Source organism: Tenebrio molitor, chromosome 2 (assembly GCF_963966145.1).
Source record: "Tenebrio molitor chromosome 2, icTenMoli1.1, whole genome shotgun sequence".
Lineage (NCBI taxonomy): Eukaryota > Metazoa > Arthropoda > Insecta > Coleoptera > Tenebrionidae > Tenebrio > Tenebrio molitor.
In genome coordinates this window covers 21,690,478-21,699,504 of record NC_091047.1, presented here as the reverse complement: position 1 = coordinate 21,699,504, position 9,027 = coordinate 21,690,478, and the positions used below count along the sequence as shown (strand labels likewise).

The window sequence follows — 9,027 nt, the reverse complement described above, 5'->3', positions numbered from 1 at the left end:
TCAAGTACTAATAACAAGGGAAGTAGAAATTACTAGTGCCTTAAAATTTGAAGATTGTAACTGCAGAAAAAAAAAGTGAGTTTATGTTCATTTTTTTGTGATCCACTTGAAGATAAAATGGTATATATCATTCAGAGCAGAAGCTCTTTTTGTGCTTCGCCCAGTTGTCGACCTCAACTGCTTTTCGGTCTTCAATTTCTGGGCTTAGCACACAAAAAGACACTTCTACTCTTAATGATACCGTGTGATCAAATAAAAAAAATATATATTAGAGTAGGCGAAAATGGTGGTTTGAACCAATCAAAGCATCAGAATAGCACAATCCAGGTAACTCGATTTTTTTTTAATTGATCGCACGTTATAATATACTATTAAAACCCCATTCACATTGTCAAATTTTAAAAAGAAACTATTGTCCAAAATATGATGCGTACGGTTCGAAGTAAGTTAAGTAAATGAAAGAAGCGGGACCGTTTTCAATTTAAAAAATTGAGGATGTATAAGAAGTATGTATACGAAATGTTTAGCCAGTTAAAAAAAAATGTTATTATCTTTATTAGTTTCTACTTTATCAGGTTTCCCAATTACTTTTGGCCCGCCTGTTGCGTTATTACGAGTATGTTAAGCTGAGTGTCCACTTGAGAGAATTTTGCGAGAGTTACTCTCGATAGCTACTCTCAACTATGTGTCCATTTGAGAGTATTTTGACTATCCGAGAGTAGCTATGGAACTGTCGGAGTGCTTTTTCTTCGAGAGTTCTCTCAGAGCCGTGTCCACTGTTGAATTTTGTCCACGCTAGTGAGAGTATAATTAGTTTTACCTACAAAAATCCTGAATTTTCCTTATTATTGTGCTTGTAATTAAGATGGATGTGAAAAAGATTGCAGCTACAATTGTTATATGTATATAAAATCTTGAAAAAAAGGGACAAAAAAGTAAAAAGAAACTGCTGGGTCAAACCATAGATTATGCGTAGATCAGAACTTGGTGCATGTGCGAGGCTGACGAAAGAATAGAGGATGCTCAGCAATTTCGCAACTTTGTTTTTTTTTCGCGATTTCTGTATTCTTTACTTTTATGGTCCCATAAAACGGAGTTTTCTTCATATTTTTCGATTAAATCTATCGTTTGGTCTTTTGACCACTCTTTTTTATTACTATTAGAAGAAGCCACATTTAAAAACTGCCAAACAACTCTCACACAGTTCGAAACGCGTTGGTAATTGGCGAGTAAATATCAAGACGAATGAATTAAGTGTGTCCACATGAAAACAGGTCTCGATATGTTCACTGTCCGAGAGTTGGTACGCAATCTCCAATAGTTACTCTCAGAAGTGTGTCCACCAGAGAGAAATGCTCTCGATAGTTACTCTCGAGAGCATTTCTCTCAAATGGACACTTACCATTAAACACAGATTATGGTGTATTTAAAATACTGCGATTTTTCCAAATCGCTGTTACTTATGAATTGAATTATTTCAACTGATATTTTTTTTATTACGTGTTATTATAAAGTCAAAAGGTAATTGTTCACTTTAACTACTTCTGGAATTTTCGCGTTTTTTCTGGCTAGACAGCCTCAGGGCGTTCGCCTAGATCGTTTCCCACCATTCAAAAATTGTGCAAATGCCTTTTTTTTCTCTCTTGTTGTGTTTCAAGGTCCCGTCAAGGTCGCGCCAATGTCTTAGTGTAACTAAAGGGTAAGGAACATTCATTTGCACAAGGTTTGAGTGGTGGAAAATGATGTAGAAGGACGCCCTGAGGCTGCCTAGCCAGAAAAAACGCGAAAATTCCAGAAGTAGTTAAAGTGAACAATTACCGATCAAAATATTTTTTTATTTAATAACATTTCTTCTTCTTCCTATTTCTAGAGGCCAATTGCCTGTTCAGAACTGGATTTATTGTTGATGTTCCCGGGACATGGATAGCCAGCTGTCGTTCCATCTTATGTGTGTTTGTTTTTTGTGGTTTGTAGTTTCTGGCTATCTTGGCTAGTTGATCTGTCATTCTCGATACATGCTGGTTCCACTCTCTTCTGCGACTTCTTATTCAATGTAGTATGTCGTTGCTCGTTGACTTTACTTAGGTACATTTCTCTCTAATTTCTGTACTTGGTTTCTTATCTTATGTCCTGTTATTGTCCGGAGTATGTTCATTTCGTTTCTGAATAATTACATTTTTGTTTTTGTTATGTGATACCTACCTACTGACTTCTGCATTCATGTAGATAATTATAAATATAATAATGTAGATATCTACAAATGGTTTGTAAAAATAACTTGGCCTGATTTTCTTTCTGACAATGCAATGCATACAAACTAAGAAGTCTGTAGAATCTCCTCCCACTCGGAAACGGATGACGATGACGGATACATTAAATGTGCACCGCTCTGTACTTTCGCGCAAGAGCTGTACGCATGGTGCCACCTCTTGGACACCCCGCGACAATACTTACAGGAAGTCTTTACCAGCTTTGAACAGTAAAATACAAGAACAGAAGTAATAAGAAACTAGTTACGAAGCCAACTCCAAATGACTGTTCACACGCCTTGTTTATTGTTTGGATGTTCGTGAACAGTTTCTGTACGAGTTTACAGAACGTTGCAGTCGGTGCGTCAACGACCTCAGCCGGTTTCTATCCGCCGGGAGATGTCGTCACACCCTCCACGGCGAAGAGATCGAAAAACCAGCTGTTTTAGGAGGGGCAAATGGGCAGTTGTGCATCTGAAACTGACAGTGCACGAGCATAGTACGAGATGAAAGGGTAGTGAACGCGCTGAAAGTGTATGTGTGTGTGCCACCAACAACAAGGGTCAGCGGCTGAAACACTTCTTCTGACACCTCGACAAGGTAAGTCCGCTCATCAAATTCAAAATCCAGCACCACTTTCTGTGATGATTTCGCCGAAAGGCTCACATGTCTCGTGCAACAACTTTTCCAGCCGGTTTTGTATTTTTTGCGTCCCGCAATTGTTCGCGCCATCCTTGTCGCACCCCTCTCGGGTGCAGACACGAGCAGGGGTGCAGGCAGGTGAGCGATTTTTTTCAAAGCTAGCCAAGCTAATCGGCGCTAACCACCCCTCTCGCAAATTCCGTTACTCTTGATTTACGCCTGTTTCGGGGTTGTTTTTATTGTTTTTGTAGGAGCGCGTGTAGACGTGCGGAGGATCGATTGCGAAACTACCCCGATCGTGCGAATTGCAACCTAGGACAATTGCGATTTTCGATTTGATGCAAGGGTAAATGTTTCCCTTCGATCCCGGTGATGGTGCGCCTATGGCGGTTGTTGCGGTGCTGGTACAGTGCGGTATCGGCTAAATGCAACAGTCTTTGTTTTTGTTTCCCCCAAGTCAAATGTCATCGCACAGTTCCCATAAAATTCTGAACGCCGCTCATACCATATACAGTGTGGCGCTCGGAACATCTACTCGGCCACCTTGATTTATCCAGTAATGAGTCCCGTGTTTGTGTGCTTACAAAAAAAATGTTTGTGTAGAGATTTTTTTCAAACCAAGTTTTAATGGTTTGTTTGAGGATTCTTGACGCGACAAGAGTCAAACAAATGAGCGTCGATTAAAGACGCTGCTGCATATAACTTAGCTTAATTGAACATGTGAGAAACAGAGCTCGTATATTGTGCCATATTTAGATAGAAGGTCTTCATGATTTCAGAGGCTCCAGAAATACTCACGACTAATTATTTTCTTTTGTCAGTTGTTTCCTCAACAGTTGCTTGAATTAATTATATTTTGTCACTGCACAACAGTGATTCCTATTTTTTAGACTTCCTGTCACGTTTATGAATCAGCTTAAAGCTTAGCTTTTGTGCTGGTTCTTGACATTGAAAGTTGCACTCTAAAAATAGCGCTCGGCTAAATCTGGATCACTTTTTTAAAATTATTCCAAATAAAGTAAAACTGCAACACTTATATTTTTAGACATTAGTAAGAACTAAAAATTTGTACTTTGTTTTCAGATATTTTACCGTGCTATTAAGTAATCTAATTTTGGAAAATTTAAATATTTTGTGATACTTACATATTTTTAAAATCTCTAGACTAGCACAACAAAATGTCTGCTTTATAGCTTCGTTACGACTATGTATGTAATATCAAAACTGCATATTTTAAAATTACCAAACTTATGTAGTTTGCAAAGTGCAGATGAATATGTAGTATGTACATACCTTTTTTTTGCAATTTTGAATTTTTGCCTTTTTTGAAGCAGTCATATAGGGAAATTATATAATTTTGTTGTAGTGAGCAGAACTAACGCGCGTTCAAAAAAAAATTGTTGCTTGCTTTTGTTTCCGTTAACGTAGCTTCATCCCCTGTTAAATCATAAACGTCAAACATCATTTATGGTTGTGCTAAAAACAGTTCAAAAGATCAAAGTGTGGTTATGTCAAAATATCAAAGCATACCAACTAAAGAACAATCTGTGTTTGCAAAAGAGAGAGAAAACCATTGCTTTTTGAACGCTCGTTGCCAGTTTTTACTACTTAGTGTTGTTGATCGAATCCGAGAAACTTTATTAAATATTACGAAGAACTCGAATAAAAATTCAATTAGTTAATACGTGTAAATTGTTTTTATTCACAGTGTACTTTATTTTGAAAACAAAAAATGACTCTTGTAAGGATAATAAAAAGGAATCGTTCCTATTTGCCGCACACATATTAGACCCATACGAAAAAGAAAAAAAACTCTTTTATTATGAGGATGCAGTTGGAGAACTTTCAGCTAAATGCCGAACTTACAAAACAACGAAGTCGATACCAAGACCTGCAGAAAGTTTAGCAATTTCGTGGTAATTATAGGTGCATCCAGAAGTTTAACAATTGCTTACCTGGGGCTTACTAAGAATTTCTGCAATAAAAGCTTGTGGCTTAGATTTTGGCTTATTTGTTGGAGTGGATCTAGTGCAGACTTCTTGCAGAATTTGTTGTTTTATTTTCAGGTAATTCCTTTAACGTAAAACTGGACAAAACAACAGGAAATTACCTCCACAAACAATTTTTATATTGTTTCCAGAACTAGAATCGATTTTCTATTCTGATTACTAATTTTTGAAGGAAGACATTACCATCTATGTTAATACAATATTACTAAGATGAAGATAAATGAAAAGAACCTGGAAAAGTTTTCTATGAACACGTCTGCAACAGTATTAGCAGGTTTGCCTTCAGGATTAATTTATCTGGTGTATTCAACTAAACAGTGTCCATCTCAACAAAAAATCTACTGTTTTTATTGATAACTAAAATCTTTCAGGAGAGGTATTTAGAAACCTAATTAATAAAAAAAAATGAAATACCAAAGTTTTTCCTTAGGTCATAAATCCGGAGATTGTGGTGGTCATTTTTGCCATTTCTAAATGTCGAGGGTATTAGGCAACTTTAAATATTTTTTTTATGCTTTTGTTAAATAATACGTTCACCATATACATAAGTGTTTACTGTTGAGTAATGCTATTTATTACCTACCGTGAGTAACGACCCATTACTCCACGGGTTGTGACCAATGACAAAATTGCAAATATTTGCTTAGACCATGAAGAAAGAAATGTTGATAGGTATGTCATAATTACTTTTAAATTCACGAGTCCATTGTACGTTTTCATTAAAAAGGAAGAATAAATTAATTAAAATGCTGACACTCTAAATGATGAAATTTGCAAGTCGCCGAAAAAGTACTGTAGACACTCGCGTGTAATGACATTCGGCTGGCTAGCCCATCATCGTGGGTAATAGCCATAACACGCTCCTGAAATGACGTACTGTAATTAATGAACCTTTTTCGTTAATTCAAGTCTAGCAAATATTTTTTAGCTCTACTTATCTAAAATTTTTGAAAATCTACTTCAAGGGTATTATTGCAGCTTGCTCCTAATTTTACGTCGTACATTATTTAACATTTCAATCATTGTGTGCACCTTTGCTTTGAAAACTATTTTCGAAAACGTAAACTCCCATTTATCTCAACCCCAAACACCTGAGCAGACCCATAAAACCGAAGTAGCGCGTTTGATCAACGACGAAACATAAAATCCACAATAAACAAAATAAATAGGCACGATATTATTGTGTTTGGTATCAACAAGTCATCAATACTTTTTTTGTAGCGCCTCACTAAAAATGAACCCGTCAAAGTTCTTTTAAAACGCCGCACAATCAATCTCAAAGCGGCATTGTATTCACGTCTCTCCGGGAACCCCGAACGCGCTTGATTCGTTTTCCTTTTAAGTCAAAAAAGTTTGTTTGAAGAAGTTCCTGTGATATTTCAGATTTGAGGAGAAATTAAAAACTGGAGAAATTCAATCTCCCAAATGTCCGATCCGAAATTACGCGAGACAAAGGCACAATCAGCCAACAAATTAACAAAGTTTACACTCAATTAGAAACAATTTGAATCGGACAATGACATTATTGTTAACCCGAAATTAAAAGAATAGAAAGGTCGCCGTCAGTTAAACAACAATTAGGTCGATCACTTTCAGACGCTTGCAATGAAAATCTGAGCCATGAAGCATTTAAGTCAATAAAAAAGTTTCCTTTGCCTGTCATGATCGCGCCAGGAATGCCCTTCAAACTCCAGTCGAAGTTTCCCTGACGGAATTTTCGCAAAAACGAAATTAATTCGGAAAACAACTTCGCGTTTGCCTTTCAGGTAAACAGCCGCGCAACTCTTGATTGTTTTTGGTGCATTTTTAAAACGCGATCTGACTTCAAAGGACCTCGTGCAACTTCAGGATCAAACATAGCTTCGTGGGGTTTATTTCCAGACCTTGCAGTTCTGGCGAAGGTGAAAGTTTTCTAATTTCTAATTAGGTAATCTGAATTAAATACGCGATCTGTTGTCGAAAAAGGAGGGAAATTCGAAGCTCGTCAGCAAGAAATAAAAGGAGTCGAAAGTTTAGACGTGCTAGACAAATAATCGACGGAATAAAAAACGGTCGTAAAGATAATGTCGTTTTAAGCCGAGCTTTTGAAACTTGGGACACTAAAACACCTTGTAAAGGATTTAACGAGATAGATAAGTACGGTCTGTAATTTCTTAATGATCTCCGTTCCTCCCGTCAAGCAATCTTTCATAAAATCAAACATTACTAATTTTTTTGGTCTAAATATGTCGTTTTTATCTGCAAGGGTGCAGTTCAAAATCAAGATTTTAATGCATCAACTCTCATGATTCCACGACCTCATTACGTTCTTCCTCGTTTCTCAAAAATCATTAAAGAACCGTTGTGCCACACATGTCTTTGCTTCTTTTTACCAATTATTCGCCTGTTTGTCTGACTCCTATTTCGGAACGGGATACGCTTTGAGAATAATTTCGTTTTGTTGTAATTAGTCGAGTGAGTTAAGTACGAAAAAAGTTTGTCGTTTCTTAATTACTTGCGTCTGCGACAAGGATTCTTATTAATTTATCCGGACAGTGAAATGCAGTATTTGTTTTTCCGATAAGTCTCCAGCTTGAAATTCATTTACGCGTTTTTCACCGTTTTGGACGTTGAATGGTAAATGAATTACTGGCAGTGCTACGTTGTGATAATAGAAAATTATTACAGTGGGTCGGTGATTGACATTTCATTTACTAATCAATCGAATCAATCGGGAACGTGCTTCATAAATGTTCTTTATCAAGTGGAATTTTCATTATGAAACAAATAATCGGCCAATGTAAAAATGTGATAAAGCACGGGAGAATGAACTAAAACCATTTATGCTCTAATCAAAGGCGGTGCAGAACAACAGTTTCCGGTCAAAAGCGGTTTTTTTGTTAATTTTTGTTTGCTCTTCACTAGGTTGTATTTTCTGTTATTGTCGATAATCACTCCTTAGCAGATTTCACTGAAGTATGTTTTATTTGAAGTGATAACCAGACCAGACAATTGTCAATTTTGGATGTCTATAACTTTTGCAATTATCGAGCAGTTTCAAATTTTCCTCTACCATTTTGATAAATCATTTTATTCGAAGGTAAAATAACAAGACCTAATTTTTTTTATCGGATAAATTTTTCAATTTTACGAAAACTTTTTGCTTTGACAATTTTACAAATTGAATTTGGGCATTTTTATTCTGGTTAGGAGCGAGAGCTTTTGCTCGAGGGTTTAACGTTGGAATAAAAATGCCCAAATTCAACGAGTAAAATCGTATAAAGCAAAAATGTTTAAGTGAAAATTGGGACATTTATCAGATATAAAACATTAGGTCGTGTTATTTTTGGCAAGATTAATTCCAGAATACGAACTTTAACGTTAATTATTTATTTATAATACTTACAGTTATTAAAAACACTATTATTAAAAACAATTTGAAAATCTGACTGGAGTAGCATGCAATTTTAATCACTTTTGACAGAGTAGCAGGACTTTTTAACCGCGATAAACATTTTTGATTGGATGAAAGCCAGCGCTCTGATTGGCTGAACACGCACGTTTGATGTATATGGGGATTATTCACTATAAAACCACGCCACACCTTAAACTGAAAATCTAACAATTGGCGTTGGTTTAAAAATACAGAGCTTCAGCTACTGAGCTTTCCCAAGAAATTATTGTAAAAAAAATTAATCCTACCGAAATATTGCAAATGTCAGATTTGCCCAGAATTTACTAGCTACAAGAAACATTTAGGAGTCGATTTTCATGCAGGACTAAGACAAATCAGTATTATCTGATTAACACGTTTTTTAAATTTTTTCATCCCCCAGTGGGTGTGGCGGATCGAATCAAACTAAAAAAATCAGGAATCTTTATTTGCCCTCTAATCTACAAACTGGTGAAAAACATTTTTCCTCGGATTTTTTCCTTCAGGACTTGGTTTCATCTACTGGACTACTACCACTCTGGTGTAAATATTTGTTAAGAGACTCTAGGTACTAAGTAGATTATTAAGAGTCGAAGTGAGTCTTTTTGTGCTAAGGCCAGAGATTGAAGACCGAGGCGAAGTCGAGATCGTAACTGGGCGCATTTTACCTTTGTAGCCAGATATATACTTTTCATCAGGAGCATTATGTAGAAAT

At 36.3% G+C, this 9,027-nt stretch overlaps 1 protein-coding gene across 1 annotated transcript in view; it reads left to right on the top strand.

The window, feature by feature from the left end:
- The first annotated feature begins 2,694 nt into the window (after window positions 1-2,694).
- The window catches only part of Dg (Dystroglycan), a 111,317-nt gene continuing 104,984 nt past the window's right edge, over window positions 2,695-9,027 (top strand). Inside the window, exon 1 of the mRNA XM_069040229.1 lies at window positions 2,695-2,849. The gene's annotated coding sequence lies outside the window, so the exon portion shown is untranslated. The remainder of the gene's footprint in view (window positions 2,850-9,027) is intronic.